The sequence below is a fragment of the Embiotoca jacksoni genome, unplaced genomic scaffold (genome assembly GCF_022577435.1).
Source record: "Embiotoca jacksoni isolate LCO1_2020_lvr unplaced genomic scaffold, fEmbJac1.0.p SCAF_2, whole genome shotgun sequence".
NCBI classification, from domain to species: Eukaryota; Metazoa; Chordata; class Actinopteri; family Embiotocidae; genus Embiotoca; species Embiotoca jacksoni.
Genome location: NW_027185340.1, coordinates 13,848,449 through 13,856,689, shown reverse-complemented (window position 1 = coordinate 13,856,689; position 8,241 = coordinate 13,848,449). Strand labels below are relative to the sequence as shown.

The 8,241-nt window shown below is 42.2% G+C and overlaps 1 pseudogene; it reads left to right on the top strand.

Moving 5' to 3' along the window:
* The first annotated feature begins 3,294 nt into the window (after positions 1–3,294).
* LOC138201653 (GTPase IMAP family member 8-like) lies at positions 3,295–6,596 on the top strand (annotated as a pseudogene).
* Positions 6,597–8,241: the final 1,645 nt, after the last annotated feature.

The following is an 8,241-nucleotide window of genomic DNA, read 5'->3' as shown; positions in this document are numbered from 1 at the left end:
GCATCTAGGAAGGTGCTGGTTTCGTCAGAGACGTCCTGCAACTGTACATCGTCGTTGGGTAAAGAAAGCTGCTTTACGCACGACGAGCAAACGGTTTGGTTTCTCCGGACGTCGGCGCAGCCATTTTTTTCCCCCTCCGTTTCATACATTTCACAGTTTTGGAATCTCTTCATCCCAAACTTCAAACTTTAATCTGTTTGAATTGTTATCTCGAATCAAAATGTCGCCACATTTCCCGGTCCGACATCCGGAACGACGGCAGTAGCGAGCCGTGGAGGGGATGTTGGACGTCACGCTCTCTCTTCCCCCTCCGTGCCACATGTAGTATTTATCTTTTTTGTTTTTGTTTTTGTTTTTTCTGGCTAGATTTTTCTCTCTCTTTCGTTTGGGATTCTCTCTCCTCGGCAGCGATACGCCGCGTACCTCCTGTTTCCGTAGTTTCACTCAAGCCAGACAGATTTCATGCAAGCCTTAATTAGTGCTGCTTCATTTTTGTGTGAAAAGATTGAAGCTCCGCCGCCCCCCCCACCCGCCCCTCGCCCCCCAGAAAAAAGAAAAAAAAAAAAAAGTGGTACTCAAAGATTGAAAATTTTAAAGTTCGCCGGTACAGTAAAGCGAGTCGTTGGGATTAGTTGACAAGTAGCTTGCTCTAAAGTTTCGACACAAAGAAACCAATGAGAATGGACGACGTCGGCTCTCGTGTATGGAGAATTTTGTTTCAAATCAGTTTCTCGGGGGTTTTTTTGTGGGTTTTTTTTTACTTTGAGTTACCTCAGATATTTGTCAGAAGCTTTAGGATCTTTAGTTAGTTTATCATTTTTCTTCAACAGATCCAAACCAACCTACAACATCACGCAGCCCAGCCCATCCTGTCATTTAGTAAAACTCCTATTCCAAAGCGGAAAAGGCTGCTCGGAAGTTAAAACGATTTACACTGGATGTTTTTTTTTTTTTTTTTTTTTTTAATTACTAAGAGAAAGTAACTTTTCTTTTTACGAATTCTTGAAAATAATCCGATGACGGAAGAAATTGGCACCACTTTAGACACGCCACCTTTTTCAAATCTCACCGATAATCCACTTAGTGGCACCTCGTGCATCAGCTTTTGTTTTCTACAGCTATTTTTATGTTTTCTCCGATTTAAACACTTGAGAACATTAAAGGATTTAATCACGAAGCAGCTCTCATTCTTTTGACTCATTTGGATATGTGTTGAGTTTCTGTGCTCACGGCAGTCGGATACCTGGGTCGTTCAATCCACCATTTCCTCCTTTCGTCGCTTCTTCTCCATCAACACGCACCGACATCCATCCTCCTTCGTTCACCGTGACACGTCCACATGTTTCTATCGAGATGCGGTAGAGCGTCGTGCGACCGGGACACAATATGGGGACTGTGTAAATTCAAACCATGTACATAACTTAAAAATGGTGAATGTCAGGGTTAACTTTTTAGAAATTGTAGAGCTGTAACTATAGCTGCTCTTTAGACCTTTTTGATTGACCAATACTCCCATCAGATGTCCGGGACACTTTGGATTTTCCGTCGCAGGATGTTGAGAGACTGTACAGATATGTACATAGTGTAAATGGTGACTACGACGCTCCGTTTTAGAAATAGAGATGCTCTTCTGCTCTTCTGCAGTAGCTCTTTTGAATGATGGCACCGGGATTTCAGGCTCCGACCAAATGTACCACCGAAGGGAAAACCACAGCGGAAGAAGATTTAAACTGAGCTGTTCTCCTGGGTGCAGGTTACAAAATTGTCTGCAAAGGTTATTGTACCAGACGCCACGGAGCTGTAAATACTGTCGGCAACGCCTCTCTTCTAATTAAAACCGCGGACATGAGGCTGCAGTCGCAGACGATGCTAACAAAGCATTTTTCAGACTTTGTAATTAATCACGGTTTCTTACTATAGTCACTTAACTTTTTGCATGATGTGCATTATTGCACAGTCACTGAATTTAGTTAATTCTGACTCGGGGATTCTTTTACAGACTGGCAATGCAACAGCTGTGGCATTAACTCTGAATTTGAATCTGAATAAAAAGGCTTTTCCTGGGAAAGCTGAGCTGAAACGGTGTCATTCTTGCTTTTTTTTTTTTTTTTTTTTTTTTTTTTTTAAACACTTGCTCAAGTATTTTCTTTTCAAACGCCCCCAAAAACCTTTAGTTTTACTAAACAACTTTAAATAGTCACAACTTAATAATCATTTAAAGTCACATTTTGGGGGGAAAAAAACAACCTATAGGTATTTCTTATTGAAAGTTTACTGGACAGTTTGTGGTGAGCAGTTGTTGTGGGCTGTTTTCCTGTCCCACTATTTCACTGCATACTAGTAGCACAGGTCGGGGTAAATGTGTCAAGAAATGCAACAGCAAAGGCAGCACGGAAAATGACTTTGACGCAATCATGAATGTGAGCAGTGCACGATCCTCTTAAAAAAAAAAAAAAATCATCTCTTCAAGTGTTTGTTGAGGTTCAATTCTATTTGAAGTGTAAAATCACCATATAAAATGGTCCCAGAACAGTTTACAATCACAAAATAACATGCAGCAAGAAAAACAAGTAACAAAAACTTCATCAGGTATAATCTGGGTACAAGAACTTCATCAATCAGTCTGAAGGATTTTTGCATAAAACAAGATTTCACTCGCACAAAAACAAAAGTATTACTGTGTTGATTTTGCCAAATTACAATATACTGGATGCGATGGCTGAGACATTAATTAAATGATTCAACTTTCTCACAGATTTTTGCCAATTTTGCATTGTTTAATTCCAAGGGCATTAAAAAAAAAAAACAGGTAAGTCCAATAATGCAATAAACTGTGTACATTTATAGTATCTGCTGCTGAGGGCTCAGTGCCTCAGGACTTGTAGATGCCACGGTTCAACAGGTTGAAACTGTTTTTGCCAGACTGCATGTTTTGGCTCACCAAATGTGAAATAACCAGAAATTGTTTTTGTAACACCCCCGCAGCTCGCAGAAAGAAACATGTTGAGAAAACACGTTTTCAGTGCCTTTGTGGATATTTCCCACACTGAACTCGGGGCCTGGTCTTCAACATATCAGCTACTGACTGTGTGTTAATTACATGATATCGCTCCTCATCAGGATAATTATGGCTGGAGTTTGACCTCTTTTCAGACGGAGATCCGAGTCAAGACTTCATAGCTCAGGTTGACTTTGAAGACTGACGTTGTGGCCTTACTTTAGCTTCGTTTGCATAAAATATTGATTTCAAATGTTACGGATCAGAGGGAAACTGATATTTTGACAGACAGAAAGATGGAGGAAAATGCTTCAATGCCCTGCAGGACACCCACACGGAGAGGTAAGCTGCTGAGTTGCACTTTGCTCTTTTTTTGAGCACAAATAGTAACGTTTACAGCTTTAGTCTTTTGGAGGTGGAGAGCAGAATTACTTGTCAGCGACAGGCTACTCAACAAGATTAACTGTGTATCCTTGACCTGTAACAAACGTGTTGGGTGAATATGTTTCAAATAAGTCCAGCAATGTTTCCATGTGTGCTGTCCCCCTGTCTTTGATGGATTCATTTAAAAAAAAATAATAATAATCTTGTCTGCTGTCAGGGAACAGACGCTGTCTCCGGGAGCTGAGGATTGTCCTCTTGGGCCACGAGTGGCTGGAGGAAGAGCTCGACGGGAAACACCATCCTCCGCCGACAGCTGTTTGACGTCAGCAGAGACGTGAAGATGCGTGTTAAGAGACAAGGTGTCCTCGAAGACGGGCGTAAGGTCGCTGTGGTCAGCACCCCCGAGAGGTGGAACCACTACTCCGTCCGAGACCCCGGCTTGCTCAACGTGAACACGGCGGCCTGCATGACCGAGTGCCCTCCGGGACCTCAAGTCTTCCTCGTGGTTATAGCCGTCAGCTCTCACAGAGGCGGGGAGGGAGTGGACAGTAGAGGGACCTCTCGAGCTGTTAAATGACACCCTGTGGAGGAACACGATAGTGATGTTCACCAGATGTGAGCGACTGAGAGGCGTGTCGGTGGAGAGCCTCCGTTGCAAAAATATGGTTTCCTCAAGGCCGTTCTGGAGAGATGTGGACACAGATGCCACCTTTTAGACACAAGCATCTGGGGAGAGGATGATGATGCTCAGGTTGCAAAGCTTTTGGGGAAGATCGACGCAATGGTTGAAGGAAACATAAAGGCAGGAGGGGTTGGTTATGTGAATGCCGATGAAGAAGTTTCGAGGATGACTGGAGGGGAAAGGAAAGAAGTAGATGAGAGGGCGACTTTAAGAAGGATCAATGCACGGGTGGCCAGAAGTACACTCAGATCTCTATTTGGTAAGCACCACACACTGATACTGCAGCTATAATCAATCATTTTCATTGCAACAGTGGATCACATGACTGTGTGTAATGTGAAAGTCACTTTCAGGGATAATCCCACAACCAACTCAAGCCTCAGCTCTGCAGATCTTTTTTTTTTTTTTTTTTAGCTTCTTTCAGCTCTATGTTTCACTCTGGTTTACTTCACTGTTTTGTTTCAGCATCGCCACTCAGTGTTGTTTTGACCACAGCAGTCGACTGTTTTCAGTTAAATAGAAAAACTAAAAGAATACTGTACATTGCCAACCTGCCACCAGATGACAGACATGACAGAAAGATGAAGTTGGTGACTTGCCAGTGAACCTAGAAGAGTGTTTAGTCCTAAAGAGAGTAAATATTGACTTGTATTTTGTCCAGCCCAGTACTGCACCAAAGCATGTAATACACCTGCCAGGCCACTAGAGGGTACTGTGTCGATGTCACGTCTGTTCCTCACCCAGGCAAGAAAAGCCACACAGTCACGTTTAGGATAACAAAACCAGGGTTATGGTTGGGCACAAAAACAACTCAGTTAGGAAAAGATTTTCCACATTTGTTTCTGGCAGACGCTGTTCTCCAGAGTAAAAGTGAAGATTAACCCAACCAACCTCCTTTACTCCGACACCGGCACTTTTTCTAATGACCTCCATCACATGACCTCCATCTACTTTTCATTCTGAGGCGAGGCCAAACAACACACCGACAATATTCTCAGAGGGGCTATTGTCACTAGAGTGTATTAATCGCTTTGGTGTGATAACGGACTGATTTGTCGGTTATCACACCAAAGCGATATTGGTTAACATTAATTTCGCTAATGTTGTTGCTAAAAATTTGTCTTTTTTTTATTTTTTATTTATTTTTATCCAGGCGTGTCTTCTTCCATTTCTTCGCTTCAAATCCTGGTTGTGGGACCGAAGCAGGTCGGGAAAAGCTCAGCTGTAAACACTGTTCTTGGTGAGGAGGTCTTTCCTACTGGACATCCAACATTACAGTCCACGGCGAGACAGGGCAGCGTTGACAAGAAGCCAGCCACTGTTGTCGACACGCCGGGCTGGCATGGACGATGCTGCTCTGAGGACACGCCACAGGTCGTACGACAGCAGATTACCCACAGTGCATCTCTGTGCGCTCCATTTCCTCATGTTGTCCTGGTGGTCGTACGCGGCGACGAGATGTTCACCGAAACCGACAGGCTAAAAGTAGAGGAACACTTGAGCTTGCTTGGATGTTGGGTTTGGAATCGAACCATCGTGTTGTTCACTTGGGGAGACAGTCTGGGAGTCACTTCCATGGAGGAGCACATTGAAAAATGGCCTGCTCTGCAGTGGCTGGTGGACAAATGTGGAAATAGGTATCATGTTTTTGAGAACTCAAACGGGATCAGAGACATTCAGGTCGGAGAACTATCGGAGAAGATCGAGGAGACGGCGGTAGAAAATGGTACTGGATACTTGCTGAGGAGTTTCACGGATCTCCAACGGAGAAACGGAGAGCTGCATCAAAGCTCCAAAAAGACTGCAAGACAGCTGAAGAAGACGAAGGCAGAGATAAATCTCTTGAGGCAAATAGTGGAGGAGAAGGAGAGAAAACTAGAGGACATGATTGAGACAGCCAAAGAGAGAGATAAGCAGGTTGAAGCAATGATGGCAACAACAGAGGGGGAGGAGAAGAGGGAAATGAAGCGGAGGGAAGACCACGAAGAAGAGTTCAGTATCAGATTATTGGAGGCTAAGAGTGAAAACAACCATCTCAAACACGTCATCACAGAGAAAAACGAGATGATAACAATTCTGACTGAAAGGTGTGCTGTGAAAGATGATGTCATAAAAACTACAAAGCAAAGAAGTGAGGTGGACGAGGAAATGCTGGAGGACAAAGTGAAGGATAAAGAGCGCGAGACAGCAGCATGGAAGAAAATGTGCGCGAAGAAAGATGAAGAACTGGACCAAATGATGATGGATCACAAAAGAGAAACCAACGAGCTCAAAGAGAAAACCGAAGAGCTGAAGAGAGAAAATGAAGCAACAAAGAAAATGTTGAAAGCAACAATTGAGGAGAGGCAGAGGCACCACCAGAGAAAAGAAACTGACCGAATAAACGAGGTGACCACTGCACACTTTGGTAAAGGGAACCGCCTCCAGTCATTGAAGGAGCTCAGCAGACAACAGAAAGGGGCCTTCACGTTACCATCGAGGCACCACCGTGACGCCACCGCACGCAGTGAGTACAACCTGATCAGACTCTGACAAAATGATCCGAGTCTGGTTATGTAGGCGACTCCCAAACGCCTTCATCAATTCCACCTCTCATGTTCCAACGTTTTCCTTTGAACTCATTTTAAACTTGAATTTACTGAACAACTTGATGATCTAAAAGTCGATATTTTGATGAAGTAAATTTTCATCCAGTTGAACTGTCAGTAGGTCAGTGATCTGAGCTTTCTATTCATCAGTTAAACTGGATATTTAAACACTTATTAGGCTCAGCTTGGGGCTGTCCATCACTTTGAACAATATCACCTCTTTATGAATTACTTTCAGCTGTTTTAACCATTTCAAGACTTCTCGGCTCATCGTTGATCAATTATTGTAGGCCAACTGTATCATCTATCAGTTTACTCTTTCAAAGATTCATCCATTACTTTTAACTTTTCACTACGCTTCGCTGTTTGAACTGTTTATTTATTATGTTCAGCTCACAATTTCATTTGGATAAACGAATTATTTATATGTTTTGTTAGTTCGTCCTACTGTTAGTGAACGATTTCAACTTTTAGCCGTACTTTTTGCTAATCATTTCCAACTGTTTATCAATAGGCTAATTTTGTTAACCATTTTAATCAGTGTTGTCAGCTACATGTTTCCACTACTTACCTAACTTCCAACTGTTTATCAATGCTTAACTGTTTCAATGGTTAATCAATATTGTTAGCTGACAATGTCAAGTGCTAGCCATCATTTTAACAAATAACTTACAATTGTTTATTTTAAGCTCGTGTTTTCAACTTGATTATGTTTAGTTAACAATTTTTTATTTGTTTCTCTGTTTTACTAACAAACAGCTTCACTGTTTGTCCAGATACGAGCTCACACATTCAACCATTTATTGACTTGACTGTTACTTCTTTTTGAATTAATTATGTATTCTTCTGGCTGTCTGTTTCTTCTGCTTGTCTTTTAATTAACTTTTAACTTATTTAGCCTGAACCTGTTCAGGCCCACTCAATTCTTACATACATGTAATTTATAGTGTTTCAGATTAGTTGTGCTAATCTTTCCGTGCAGTGCCCCCCTGGCTGCTACAGAAGTACCCTCTGAGGTAGTTGTACACCTGGTTGATGTAAATGATGAGTATCTGATCAAGTAATAACCGACATGTCACTCTGAAGTTACAGAGACAGAACAGAAAACTCCAGTGGTGGACAAAGGCAATATGCACCATGACGAGGTGAGTGAACTATCTGGTTCAACTGGAGAGAGTTTTGTAAAGTTAGTCACCTGAAGTACACTAATGTGTTAAGAAGTTCCCTTTCTTTGCAATCACAACATATCTTTTAAGGAGCAGAAATGTATTCAACAAATGTCATGATAGGATAAAGCTGTTCAGGTCTTCTGAAAATCAATTTGAAATTTTAGCATAACTCTGGTGAAAATGCCTGCCAGCTGATTCCACCGTTCATTTCAGCACTTTCAAAGCTGGGATAAAAATGACGTTCTCCTGGATGAGTCTTTACTGTGACTTATATCAGCTGAGGCTGCAACACGCCTACAAATAAAAACAAAATAACAGTTCAGTTTCCAGTGACTCTGAAAACAACATCTATCAGTGCTTTCAGCAACCTCAACAGGCTCAACACGTCCTTATGCCTGGTTCAACAGTTTACATGATACT